A 14,012-nucleotide genomic window follows, 5' to 3' on the forward strand; every position below is an offset into this window, starting at 1 on the left:
AAAACCCTGCTTTTTGCAACCAGCTATTTTCCATGTTTGTAACTATTTACAGACACAACATGGGGAAAGGTAAATGGTCTCAAAAATTAATATTATTTCCCAATTAATTTATATTCTGAGAGGAATTCCAGTTCCTACCTTTTTTTTTTTTTAGAAAATTATGACTTATAAAAATAATATTTAGAATTTGTTGGACTCCATTATGTTTGCATAAAAAAGGATCATCTAGGTCAGCATTTTGTTTTATATGCCATAAGGATAATATTTCTTTAAAACACATGTTCACCATGTTTTGGGAGAAAGTAGTATGAGTGTGCAACAAAAGCTAAAATATTCAGAGAATAATGCTCTTTTGAACTATGTACTTAGTGGATAGAATTTAAAGTGGACAACCTAAATAGATTCACCATGCCCTGATTATGGCCAAAAGACTGATATTTCAGCATTCTGCCCAAATGGGCAGAAAATAAATTTGATAAATAAATAAATAGATAAAATAAAATTGGAAATATAAATATATGGTCCAATTCACTCAATGGATCGATAACCTGATTGTTCTTGCCATCTTTCAGCAGATTGCCAAGTATAATGAAATAGGGAACTTATTTATACAAAATACAATAGGTTAAAAAAATGACAGTTATATGAATACAGTATATTAGAAATATACACATATTTGAATACTTGCATTGGATACGTATACATACAATTATAGCAGTTTACCATTAAAATGATATATTATGCTCTTCTTTCATTTTTCTTTGTTGTATTTTTTTAAATATGGTTATTTGAATACTTTTTATATGTTTCTTCTTTTCTCTTTGATAACACATGTAATATCTCACAATTATCTTTGTGTTTTGGTCCTTTTCTTTTTCATTCTTGTTATTATTTTAAAAAACTAAAATAAATAAACATCCTACCACCCTACCACTACCTAGAAAGTGGCATTAGCACCCCCCAAAAATATACTTCAGTACAGCTATATACTGTCTCATATGTGAAATGAGTAGAGAACCCAATCCCTCCTTGTGTGTATGTGTTTTTTTAAAAAAAATGCCTTGATCTTCCCTGCTTGTTGGAGCAATAATGAATTATCTGACCACTTACTTTGTTCCTTCCTCAGCTTTAAAAGTCCCTTGTAGAGGTATCATATCCATATGGCAAAACGCATGGCAACTATTTAATTGTAAACTACTATTATAAAGGACAGATATTGGTAATTATTGCTCCTATGTAGTGATTGTCCAGATTTTTGCAGCTCGGATTTGATAAACTTACTCTATGAGAAAAATATTTTAACCGTGAAAGAGTACAAGCCTGATACAACCACACTTATATACTGAATTTTGCAATAGTGATTGAAGCACTTGAACACATAGACATAACATAACATAACATAACATAACATAACATAACATAACATAACATAACATAACATAACATAACATAACATAACATAACATAACATAACATAACATAACATAACATGGGCTGTGACAGAGGGAATGCGAGAGACCCGCAAATAGCTGACTCCATTAGGTTCAATAAATACCCTATCAGGGTGTGGTGTCTACAATAGGACAGAGTGTGAGGTAAATTCATGACAACTCATTTATCATGATGTTTTTCTCATTTATTTATTTTTAATGGAATGATTACAAATTGTTATGACTAGCTAATTAAATGTTTAGGAAAGACCACAGAAGTATCTGGGATATACTTTTGAGTCTTATTTCAATATAAACCTATACAGTGACTGACATCAGCCAGTATACTAAGTCAACGTGAAATAAACCATTTTACAACTTGGTACATCTGGAAGTTGCTGGAAACAGAAAATCTCTCCCTAGAAAACCAGGGTGTTGTGACTTTCAGTTGTCTGGTTCATGTCATCAAAGGACATAAAAATATTAGTGTGTAAGAAGGATTTGAGTGATGCATTTTTTCTATATCTCTATTGGTCAAAATCCTGCAGATCAGAATTCTTCATGAAATAGGTGACATTGTGCAGGTTGGATGGAAGAGGAGGAGGAGGAGGAGGAGGAAGAGGAAACATATCTGTAGCAAGCATCTTGAGTAGAGTTAGTAAGATTAAGTATAAAGGCACATATTCTTTATGAATAGTTTTCAATTTCGGAAGAGAGAGTTCCAACATGGCATTTTCAATGACTTCCATGACTTCATGACAAAGGTTGCTAACATTTGCTAAAACAGACTAATATAGTCAATATTCTTGAAAATTTCACAACCAGATTGGGAGCTCCCAAGCTCAAAAGTCTGGATCACCAATTTTTCAGTTTGGAATGCACTGGAAAAGGCGTGTTATGTTGCAGAAATGGTAGCATCAAGACTAAGTCTCCAAAAATGTGCTCTGAAAATATTCTAGGTATTTTAAAACTGCACATGATTAATTATAATGCAAAGATGGCTTTTCCAAAAGCAACCTTTTATACTCTATTTTTTTTGCAAAAAACAAAAATAAATATTTTTTGCCTTTGTTACTCAACTTTAATTTAAGACCTATTCATTTTAAGAAATATATGCATCTGAAATGTAAGAGTGATATCATTCTCTTAGGAAAAGTAGGCACATTTGAATCTGCAGAAATTCATTTGTAAATAAATTCTGCTTGTTAAACTCTACCATATGAAACACACAGCTGGAAGAATTCAAAATAGTAACAGTATCCCACAGAGAATAGTCATTTGAATCAGCTCATCCTTTGTTGGTGGGATAAAGGTATCTCTAGCCATCTTTGAAACAGTTATCAAATAGCTGAGGAAAAATTAACTGAAATGTTTGCATAGATCAACATTTTTGGAAAGAACATTCAATAACTATGTTATTGTTACATTCTGGCTGACCTGGATCATCAGATTGTTGGTGTTGTGGGGTGTTGGGGAGGAGACTTTTGTCCATCAATTGAAATTGGCAAAGAAATTTGACTGGGCCGTTTTATTATTATTTTGTTGGTTAGGTCATACAGTATTGCAATCAGTGGGACTTATCGGTTAACTGATTCTTTGCAAAGTTTATTACCTGCTTTAACTTGTGAAATCTTACCTGAAAGGGCAAAATTCATCAAGGCAATAGAACCATTTGCAATAAAAAATACAATTGCATGGATCAAACTAAACACCATAATGAAGAAACAAAACAAATTTGCTGAAACCCTATGGAAGTTGGTATCTACTTTAATTGCCTAGAGAGGGAGACTCACACTTGGGATGCCACTAATACGAAGAAGAACATTCTGTGAGCAGGAAGATGGTTAGGTAACCATCAAGCTGAGGTGAAGGCCTCCAAAAGGCCCCTACTGTCCCTGAGTCTTGCATAGCTATCTGTGGAATGGAAAAGTATTTGTTCAGTTCCCATATCTATGCTAATCACTGGCTGCAACCTTAAAAGCCACACTGAGGGAATAATGGATGCAGCTGAGTCTATCCTTTCAGGCTGCAGTCTTTTTGCAATGGAACTAATACCAAAATAAGCAAACCATGGGGTGAAAAGTCATAATGCTTTAACAAAAGGAAGAAAGGTGGTCAACAAAAGCTATTTAGCCTTTTCCTTTTCTTTGCCAATGTTAATGGTAAAACATCAATTATCAACTAGCATAACCATTGTCTATACTTGTCATGCTCAAAGAATGAGTTCAGGTGACTGAAACACAGTCATTATTTTACATATGCTCAATGTATAACATTTAATTAGATGAATACATTCATGCACATTCAGAAGTAGAAAGGTCTTGCAGTGTAGTGGTTATGCTGAAGATCCAGGTTCAAGTCAACCCTCAGATCAGTTGGTGACTTTTGCCCAGGCATTCTTTCTGAGCCCATTCTACCCCAAAGGATTGTTGTTGCACAGGAAAACTGAAGAAAGGAGTATTGAAGTTTGAGCTGCTGAAGGAAAGCCTTGAATTCCCCAAGGAAAGAAGGGCAATATCTTACAGATAAATAACTTAGGCTATCCCTCATCCCTGTATCTATTATACAAGTGGATTATATATATATATATATATATATATATATATATATATATATATATATATATATATATATATATATATATATATATATATATACACACACACACACACACACACACATATATATATGTAAATTATTCAAATTGCTAAATTAAGGAGGCTGAGATGGCCATTTCGAACTTATTTTGTTCTCATCAGTCAGTCATACCCTTTATCTGATATATATATATATATATATATGAGGGGGATTGTCTCTCAGGGATTTGTAAAGAGAAGTGCTAAACTCATCGGATGTTTTAGAATAAATCTTTATTCACTCCCAAAATACAATCTAGAAATTATTCTACACTAAGAATTAAAAAAATGAAATTTTAGGATTATTATTTCATTAGTTAGACATGTCAGATCCTCCCTCTTCAGGGCTCTTAAAATGCTGGACTTTGACTAATATGCTTTCTTAATAAAACAGAAGAATACAATGTAGATATTTGCTCAAATTTACAGTGGCTGGAAGCTAGAGGGTTTCTGGACTGTAACAGATCCAGAAGACAGAGACAAATTCGCTTTCCCCTTCAGCAGGGATAATGTATTTGGAACATATGTTTTAGTTATCTAAATTATGCTTCTAACTGGAATATTTTCTATCAAAGCAATATATGAGTCTCAAGGCAAAAGGTTTTAATAGGTCAATGACATACATATTTCAAGAAGTATTCTGTAAGAAAAATTCAGTGGTGATAGAATAAACAAAATTTAGTCCAGGGTTGATGCACTCTAGTTTTCTAAAATTAAACTATGTCATCTGGATCCAGGAAACACAGCTTCTCTATCACAGTACTTTCTTTCTGGGATGAGGGTCCCTCTGAAATTCAAATGGTTCCCATCCTGTTACATTCACAGGCCCATAAAAACCTGGCTCTTCTCACAGGCATTGGGCTGGAGTGGTGGAGCTCTGTTCGTTAGCTGTTAGGTGTTGGCGCAGTGTCTTTCAGATTTATCATCTGGTTCTGTCTTTTTCCTTTGGCTGAGTTTGGCTTCGATGTCTGTTGTTTCTTACTTGCTGTTTTTTTACACGGTTTGACATTTTGCGAACTGCTCAGAGTGATTTGGACTTGGGTGGCCTGAGAGCAAACCAGGTCAAGTCAAGTCAGTCAATAAAACAATAAGTGTGGAATTATGTGGAAAAGTTTGGGGAGCAGATAGGAAAGACAGCTCAGTGACACTGATGAAGAAAAGCAACTTCCAGAAAATGTCTCCACACAATAGTGTAAGGGAGATGGCAATATCTTCAGAAGAAGGGAATGTCAGAAAAGACAGGCAGTGGTTAAAAAGGCACAGTCGAAGTCAGTGGTGGGATTCAAATATGTGAACAACCAATTCTCTGTGTGGATGCCGCTTCCGGAAGTCTATTCTGGGCCTGGGCAACAAAGAATTAGCTACCAATTGTGCCGAAGTGGTGTGAATTGGCTGAATCCCACCATTGGTCAAAGCCCTATCACTTAATGTTTTTGTAGAATGTTGGCAATCCCACTATTATGATTGCAATCTTAACATCTTTGACTCTATCCCTTGAAGACACTGCTGGGAGTGAACTGAAGGAAGACATACTGAAAGATGAGGTGGTGGAAGCAATCTCAGTTAAATAAAGTGTGTAAGTCAAATTCTGAGCTGGTTGCAAAGACTACTTGAAACGAGACTAAAAGTCATAGGATGCACATAGCAAATGTTGTGTTGTTGAGAGGAGACACACGATTTCTGACTAGGTCCTCAGAAAAGGCCTAGGAGATTTCTTTTCACACATTTTCATAAGAATATATGAAACTCGCATTTTTTGAATGAACATACAGCATATACTGGTGCACTGCTATTTATGTGGCTTTTGCTACAAATAAACAGGTTGTATTTACAATATATTGCGTGAGCACACACAGGCCAAAAATAAGCAGTCGAGGCAACTGGTGAAAAAGCAGAGAAGAGAATAAAAAAAGGCCCATAAAGTTGCTTTTTTTCTTTTTTTAGGCATTTGTACTTTCCAGAATTTTTCAATATTATACAGTGGACAAGGAAAATGTGTGTTCTATGACAAACTGAAATAAAATCTGTCTGCTAATAAAGAAAAATATCATTTTTCTCCACTTATATAGGTAATCCTCAACTTACAACCATTTGTTTAGCAACCATTTAACTTAGAACAACATGGAAAAAAGTCTGTGGAGATTCTCAGTCATCCAGGTCCTAGTTATGGAGTCAAGAAGTATAAAGCTTTCCATTTCCCCACCATTCAGTCTGAGCTGAAGAAGCTTCTTGCTTCAAAAAACAACAACAAACACACCAAGAAAGTCCAGTTGTCTCCTGAAAAAGCACCTTTGGGACAACATGGGAAAAAGTGACCATTCACCACTAGCTGTATTTACAGCCGTCACAACACATCCACTCTCAGGAGATGAAAATACAGGTGCTTTGCAACCACCATGTATTTAGAACTGATGCAGTGCCCCAGGATCATGTGATCACCTTTTATGACCTTCCTAGCTGACTTTCAACAAGTCAAGTCAATGGGAAAAGCTGGATTTGCTTAATCACCCTGTGATTCTCCTAACAGCTGCAATGATTGGCTTAACCACCAGGGCAAAAAGGGTTGTAAAATCAGGGGTGACTCACTTAATAACAGCCTTGCTTGAAATTCTGGTCCCAAATGTCATCGTAAGTTGAAAACCACCTCTAATGTGTACATCCAGACTGTTCTTTTATCCATTGTGTTGATGTAGCTTGAGAAAAAAATATATACATTGCCAGATACCTGAAGATAATAAACCTAAACCAAGATAGTTATACAGGCACCTTGGATAATATCTTATTCACTGAAACCCAATTAGCAGAAGATCTTGAAAATATAACTTTCAACCATTTCTAAGATGAACGAGAGCTCCTCATTCAGAATCAATATTGCAACAGCAACAGCAGGTATATAAATTAGGCTGTGTTGATTATTGTTGTGAAAAAAAAGTCTCTATCCATCTGTCTGTCTGTCTATCTTAGTAATATGTTTTAGCACCAGAGATTATGTTCAAATATTTCAGGACAAGATGGTAAGCTCATATCAGAATGACTTCCCCTCTTTAAAATAAACCTTTTTCATCTCATTCAAAACATGGTATACTTATTATAATGGATATAAAGGTTTTCCATATCCGGTTTTATTTTTTCCATGTCTGACCAGAGAATTTGGGATGCAGAACTTGAAATATCTCTTCTTTCCCAAATTGCAGGATGTTGAACTTGGAATGAAGGTAACCCTACACTTTCGGTCACTGACTTTTAATGCAGCTTCTTTCTTTTTAAAAAATTGGTATCTCAGTTGTATATTTAGCTGTAATATTTCATTGCCATGTGATATGTTCGTGGGTGTCACCTTCTGTTAAAATCCCCCAGGCAACAATTTATTTATTTTTTCTAGTTTTGCAATAGAGGAGGAAAGACTAGAAAATGCTATGCATAGATATATGTACAGTATTTATTAAAGGCTACTTGTCTACTTTAGCTGACTGTTTCTTGATGTTTCTCTATAGAAACTGTATGATTCAGAAGACTCTTACTAGATAAATTTATCAAGATTTAGATAAATGGCTTGCTTGAAGCTATAGAGTCAATTTTTATAGGTGAGTTAAGAAAAAGCAATGTCACAAAAACATTGCAATTGTGTGTGGGTGTGTATGTGTCTACAGTATGTGAGATGAAAATCAACTTCAGCTCATGTTTTTACCATTTCAGTTATAATCTTTATATACTGAAGCAACATCTACATTTAGTATTGTGTGAAAAAGGGGAAACATCCCATATTGATTTTCTCATTAGTGATGTGACTGTTCTTTTTAAAAATAAATAAATAAATAAATACATTTCTTTTCTTTTCTAAAAAAAATCCAAATCCAAAATCTTCTTCTATTTCCTGCCCTGCCCTGAAATATGAACCTTTTTGTATACATCTTTCTTGAGGCAGTATATATGAATAAAAATAATATAGATGAGTTTTTATGTAAATAACATTTGAAAGAATTATATAAGAATATAATGCATTCTTTATTTCCTTTTTAATCATCCTAAAGAATTTTCAAGATGAAATTATCCATTGTATAATGCTACAATAAGCATAATCAATAACTCCTTTTAGACACATCTTGGAGAAGAGAAGAGGAGGAGGAGGAGGAGGAGGAGGAGGAGGAGGAGGAGGAGGAGGAGGAGGAGGAGGAGGAGGAGGAGGAAAGGCCTACCTAGTCCTAGAGGCAGTTGCCATAGGCAACTTGGGTTTTTGTCTTAAAAGCAGCTTCTCACTGGTTTCCTCCACTGGTTCTCATGACATATATCAATATTCACTGTATTGTGCATATAACATATAATGTAAAGATCTACATTCATACACACACACACACAGGACCCTCTTTAGACGTATAGACACGCATTGCAGCATGAATAAGGCAAAAAGGGAAGAAAGACGCCGCCTTTATCATGTCTGCAGAAACAACGGGTATCCACATAACTTCATTAGACAATACAGCAGGCCAGGTGAACCTACCCGCCATCAATGTGAAAACGCCTTAACATCACGGATAACACTGCCTTATATCCACGGTGTATCTGAGGCCACAGTGTGCATACTAGCCCCTCACAAGGTCGGTGTTGCCCACAGACCTGATCGGACTTTACGAGCTTGTGTCATGCACCCTAAAGATCCACTCCCCAATAAAGAAAAATCCTCTGTTGTGTACAAGATGTCATGCCAAAATTGCAATTGCATTTACATTGGGGAGACGGCAAAACAACTGAGGACTAGAGTGCATGAACACAAGCTCGCTATTAGAAGACAAGAACAACATTCACAGGTGTGGGCACACATGGCTACACATAACCATGTCTTTAATCTAACAGGGACTGAGGCATTTGCCAGTGACAACATTAAAGGTGGCCGCTTGTTTAACGAAGCTTTCAAACCACTCCTCTATCAACTGGCACATAGACCTCCCCCCTGCATACCAGGCACTAAGGAATTGGGAAGAGGAACGACATGCACGATATGGAGGCAAACAGCGCAAGCACTTACAGAGTGCCTCATTGTATCAAAATCAAGATTGCACAAACACACAACCACCCTGCATTGTAGAACACAGGGAAGAAGAGAAACAACTATTTAGAACCTCTGGTATAAGAACACGGGCAATGACTAAAGCTATGGCTATAACACATGAAACTGTCAACAATCCACTTTTGACAACAGACACCCAGAGACAACTACATCCCCCCAAAACAGATGAGTGACAACTCATCTGGAATATGGCCGGCCTCAACAAACAGACTGGTGACGTGCTCCACAAGCAGAGTGCAGACACCAACAGTACAAATGCCATCTCCCCACCCCAGGAATACACACACACACACACACACACACACACACAGACACAGACACACACACACATATATATATATATATATATATATATATATATATATATATATATATATATATATATATATATATATATACATATATATATACATATATATAAAAGTCCACAGTAACCTTCACCATACTGTATTATGATCCCGAACAGCATAACTTTACATACATGATTATTATCAAATATGTTTCTTTGGTTTAAAAAGGTAAAGGTTCCGCTGCACATGCATGCTAGTCATTTCCAGCTCTAGGGGCCACTGCTCATCTCCGTTTCAAAGCCGAAGAGCCAGCGCTTGTCCGAGGACGTCTGCGTGGTCATGTGGCCAGCATGACTAGACACCAAAAGTGCACAGAATGCTGTTACCTTCCCACCATAGTGGTCCCTATTTTTCTACTTGCATTTTTACGTGCTTTCGAACTGCTAGGTTGGCAGAAGTTGGGACGAGTGACAGGTGCTCACTCTGTTACATGGCACTCGGGATTCGACCCGCCAAACTGCCGACCTTCTGATCGACAAGCTCAGCGTCCTAACCCACTGAGCCACCACGTCCCCACTTCTTTGGTTTACTGATGTCTAAATTCCTGAGATTCTCAGACTATTTCAATAACTGAATATTAAAACAATAGACTAAAACACAGAAGAATCAAGTTTAAAAGGCTATCTTAAAGTAATGGTCAGAGTTGACAACTGGCAACATCTACAAAGCTTTCTAAATTCATTTTCTAAACTTATGAGAATATTCCCTAAAACTGAAATTTTAGGATGATGTTTCTAAAGTATTTATATATTCTACATATTTTTAAGGTCAAAGAAAGGAGCTTTTTTGTTAAAGGTAGTTTTTGTATTTGTGGCTTCTGAGATATATCGACAAGTCAGAAATCATCAAAAAAGGAATGTATGGAGATTCTCAGTCATCCAGATCATGGTTGTCCCAAAGGTGCTTTTTCAAGAGGCAACTGGACTTTCTTGTTTTTCTTTGAAGACGTTTCGCTTCTCATCCAAGAAACTTTTCCAGTTGAAGAAGCTTCTTGGATGAGGTGAAACATCTTCAAAGAAAAACAAGAAAATCCAGTTGCCTCCTGAAAAAAGCACCTTTGAGAAATCTAAAAGGAATGTTACCAGAGACTTGGCAGGAAAATGGGGCAGAAGATCTAACAGAGCTTAAAGAAATGGTCTTCAACTTTAGGGGTACAATGTTCACATTTAGCATTATTTAAATGTAGCATGAACATGGCAATTAGGGGTACTAGAATGATCAGTAAGATCCCAGGGGGGTCTCTCCCTCTCTCTCTCTCTCTCTCCCTCCCTCCCTCCCTCCCTCTCCCTCCCTCCCTCCCTCCCTCCCTCTCTCTCTCTCTCTCTCTCTCTCTCTCTCTCTCTCTCTCTCTCTCTCTCTCTCTCCCACCTTTTTTCCACCTCATCTTGTCTTTCCTGGCAATTGATATTTAATATGTCTGCGATGCTATAGATTTTTCAGAAAGGATTGAAATGAAATCAAATTTCCCACAAGAAGAATTGTGTCCTTATCCTCATCTCTCCCAGATGAAACAAGCTAAATGACTTCAATATCTTGGCCAGAACCTATTTAGGAACCCTGGCATGTATATCTTTATTTAGACAAATTCAATAGGTTGCTGCCTTCGACCTGTTCAGAATCTGGCTGCAGATTCCATTTCTCATCAGATCGAGAGTGCCTTGTGGATAGCTTCTTCAGATATTTGATAATCCTGAGGTTTCCTTGGAGATGAGCACAGAAAGCTGGAACAGATCTTCCTTTATCTTGAGTTCCAAGTAGGTGCACTTGTAATCAGACACCATGATGGTATTTCTAGTTTCATGAGGCAGGTTGTTTTAGAGAAAAAAAAACCTTTTGAAATATGTTTGAAGCAAGGATGAAAGGTCAGATATACTGATTCCACATCTACAGTATTCCAACCCCATAGGAATATTATAGGCGCCAGTAAAAAAAAAAAAGAATTCCTCTGCTTTGACTCTCAGAGGGAGGGAGAAATTATCACATTGTTGAATTGACCCACAAGGGAAAATAAATTAACTTTGTGAACCAAACTCCAAATGACTTGCTCTTGAAGAATGTTATCACATACAAAATATTTTTTCTCTCACATTCTTACTCCATTTTCTATTACCTTTCTCTCTCTATCTCCTCTCTCTCTCTCTCACACACACACACACGCACACATACACACACACATACAAGAACACCCAAACACAGAGAGAAACTTATGTTCTTTCTTCATTTCTCCCATAACCTCACATAGGCAATCACACATTTCTATGCGACACCATTTTGATCGCTTCCTCTCCCATGCCACGAAGGGAGGCCCAGTTCTGCAAGCACCATATTTTTAGTCAATACAAGAAAAACAACAAAACAAAAACAGGAAGAGGTGAATGGAAAGCCTTGGCCTAAGCACAAGTCTGATTACAGTGTGTTTTGTAAAGAGAAAATTGAGCTCTCAGACACTTAGTCTTTTCTCCCTTTTATTTCTTTCCCTGGCTCTCATTCCCATCTCTCTCCCACTCTCTCTCTCTTTCCTTCTTTGCTTCCCTTACTCCTCTCTGTCTCCAACACTTCTCACTGTGTCTCTCTCTCTCAACTCTCTCATGTACATTCAAATATCCTCTCAACCCTTCTTTTATTTTTCACTCCTCCCCCCTCTCCTATCTTTCCTTTTTTCTTCCTCACCGGATCTTTTGAACCCCCAGGGATAATTCACTACAAATCAAATGGGGTTAACCTTTTTAAAAAAAGATAATAAAAAAACAGATGGATCCAAAAACTTGTTCAAACATAATTTGTGTATATTTCACTTTAGTACATCTGCCCAATTGCTTGCCATTTCCAATAAAGGTTCTTCATGAGGCTTAGCCTGATACTTGGACAGGCCAATAAAAAACGGAATACCAGTTATTTTGCTAGGGGGTTAGTGGAGATTGAAGCCTTGCCTGCCCCATCATTAGTGATTAGTGTGCTGCAGCTGCCAAAAAAGCTGACACAGTGCTGGGCTGCATTAACAGAGGGATAGAATCAAGATCACGTGAAGTACTAACACCACTTTACAATGCCTTGGTAAGGCCACACTTGGAATACTGCATCCAGTTTTGGTCACCACGATGTAAAAATGATGTTGAGACTCTAGAAAGAGTACAGAGAAGAATAACGAAGATGATTAGGGGACTGGATGCTAAAAAATATAAAGAACAGTTGCTGGAATTGGGTATGTCTAGTCTAAGGAAGAGAAGGAAGAGGGGTGACATGATAGCAGTGTCCCAATATCTCAGGGGCTGCCACAAACAAGAGGCAGTCAAGCTATTCTCCAAAGCACCTGAAGGCAGGAGAAGAAGCAACGGATGGAAACTAATCAAGGAGAGAAGCAACCTAGAACTAAGGAGAAACTTCCTGACAGTTAGAACAATTAACCAGTGGAACAACCTGCCTCCAGAAGCAGTGAGTGCTCCAACTCTGGACAGCCACTTGTCTGAAATGGTACAGGGTTTCCTGCCTGAGCAGGGGGTTGGACTAGATGACCTCCAAGTCCCTTCCAACTTATTATTATTATTATTATTATTATTATTATTATTATTATTATTATTATTATTGTTGTTGTTGTTGTTGTTGTTGTTGTTGTTGTTGTTGTTGTTTGTTGTTGTTGTTATTATATTATTATTATTATACCAGGCTAGAAACCAGGAGCTGGTGAGTTCTAGTCCTACCTTAGGCATGGAAGCCATGTGGGTAATTTTGCACCAGTCACTCTCTTTCAGCCCAACTCACTTCACAGGGTTGTTGTTATGAGAAAAACAGGTATATTAAATATGTTTGCTACCTTGAAAATAAATAAATAAGTAAATAAATAAGTAAATAAATACATACATACATACATACATACATACATACCTTCAACCTGATTTCATTCCTCATACTTGAAGACATAGACTTCCCATTGATATTCAGCAGGAATGTGAATAGATTGTTGTATTGGCTTGATTCATTCCAATATTTTCTGCTGCTGTTTTTCTTTTGTTTCAGCACCTGACTAACCTTGGCTGATCCTGAAAAAAAAGCTTAATACGGTTGTAGGGGGGGGGGAAGGTGAATGCTAGAATTATAAGGAGATTCATTTGTGAAATGTTCCTGGGGAGTTATTTAGCAGAATTGTGATCAAAAGAGTTCAAGAGGTAACAATGAACAGCATTTGGAAAGTATACTTTCAGACAGAGCATGTACAAAGAGTGGATGTTTACTCTTCATCACATAGTTGAGATGTGCATGAATTTTATAAAGGATGTATATGCTACTTTCTTGATTGAATGAAAACCTATGAATAAGCATGAATTATGGAATTATTTGTGACAATATGAAGTTGAAAGTGAGGACTGAATGCAATAGCAATAGCACTTAGACTTATATACCACTTCACAGTGCTTTACAGCCCTCTATAAACAGTTTACAGAGTCAGCATATTTCCCCCAACAATCTGGGTCCTCATTTTATTCACCTCGGAAGGATGGAAGACTGAGTAGACCTTGAGCCGGTCAGAATCGAA

This window comes from Vipera ursinii, assembly GCF_947247035.1.
Source record: "Vipera ursinii genome assembly, chromosome: 1".
Lineage (NCBI taxonomy): Eukaryota > Metazoa > Chordata > Lepidosauria > Squamata > Viperidae > Vipera > Vipera ursinii.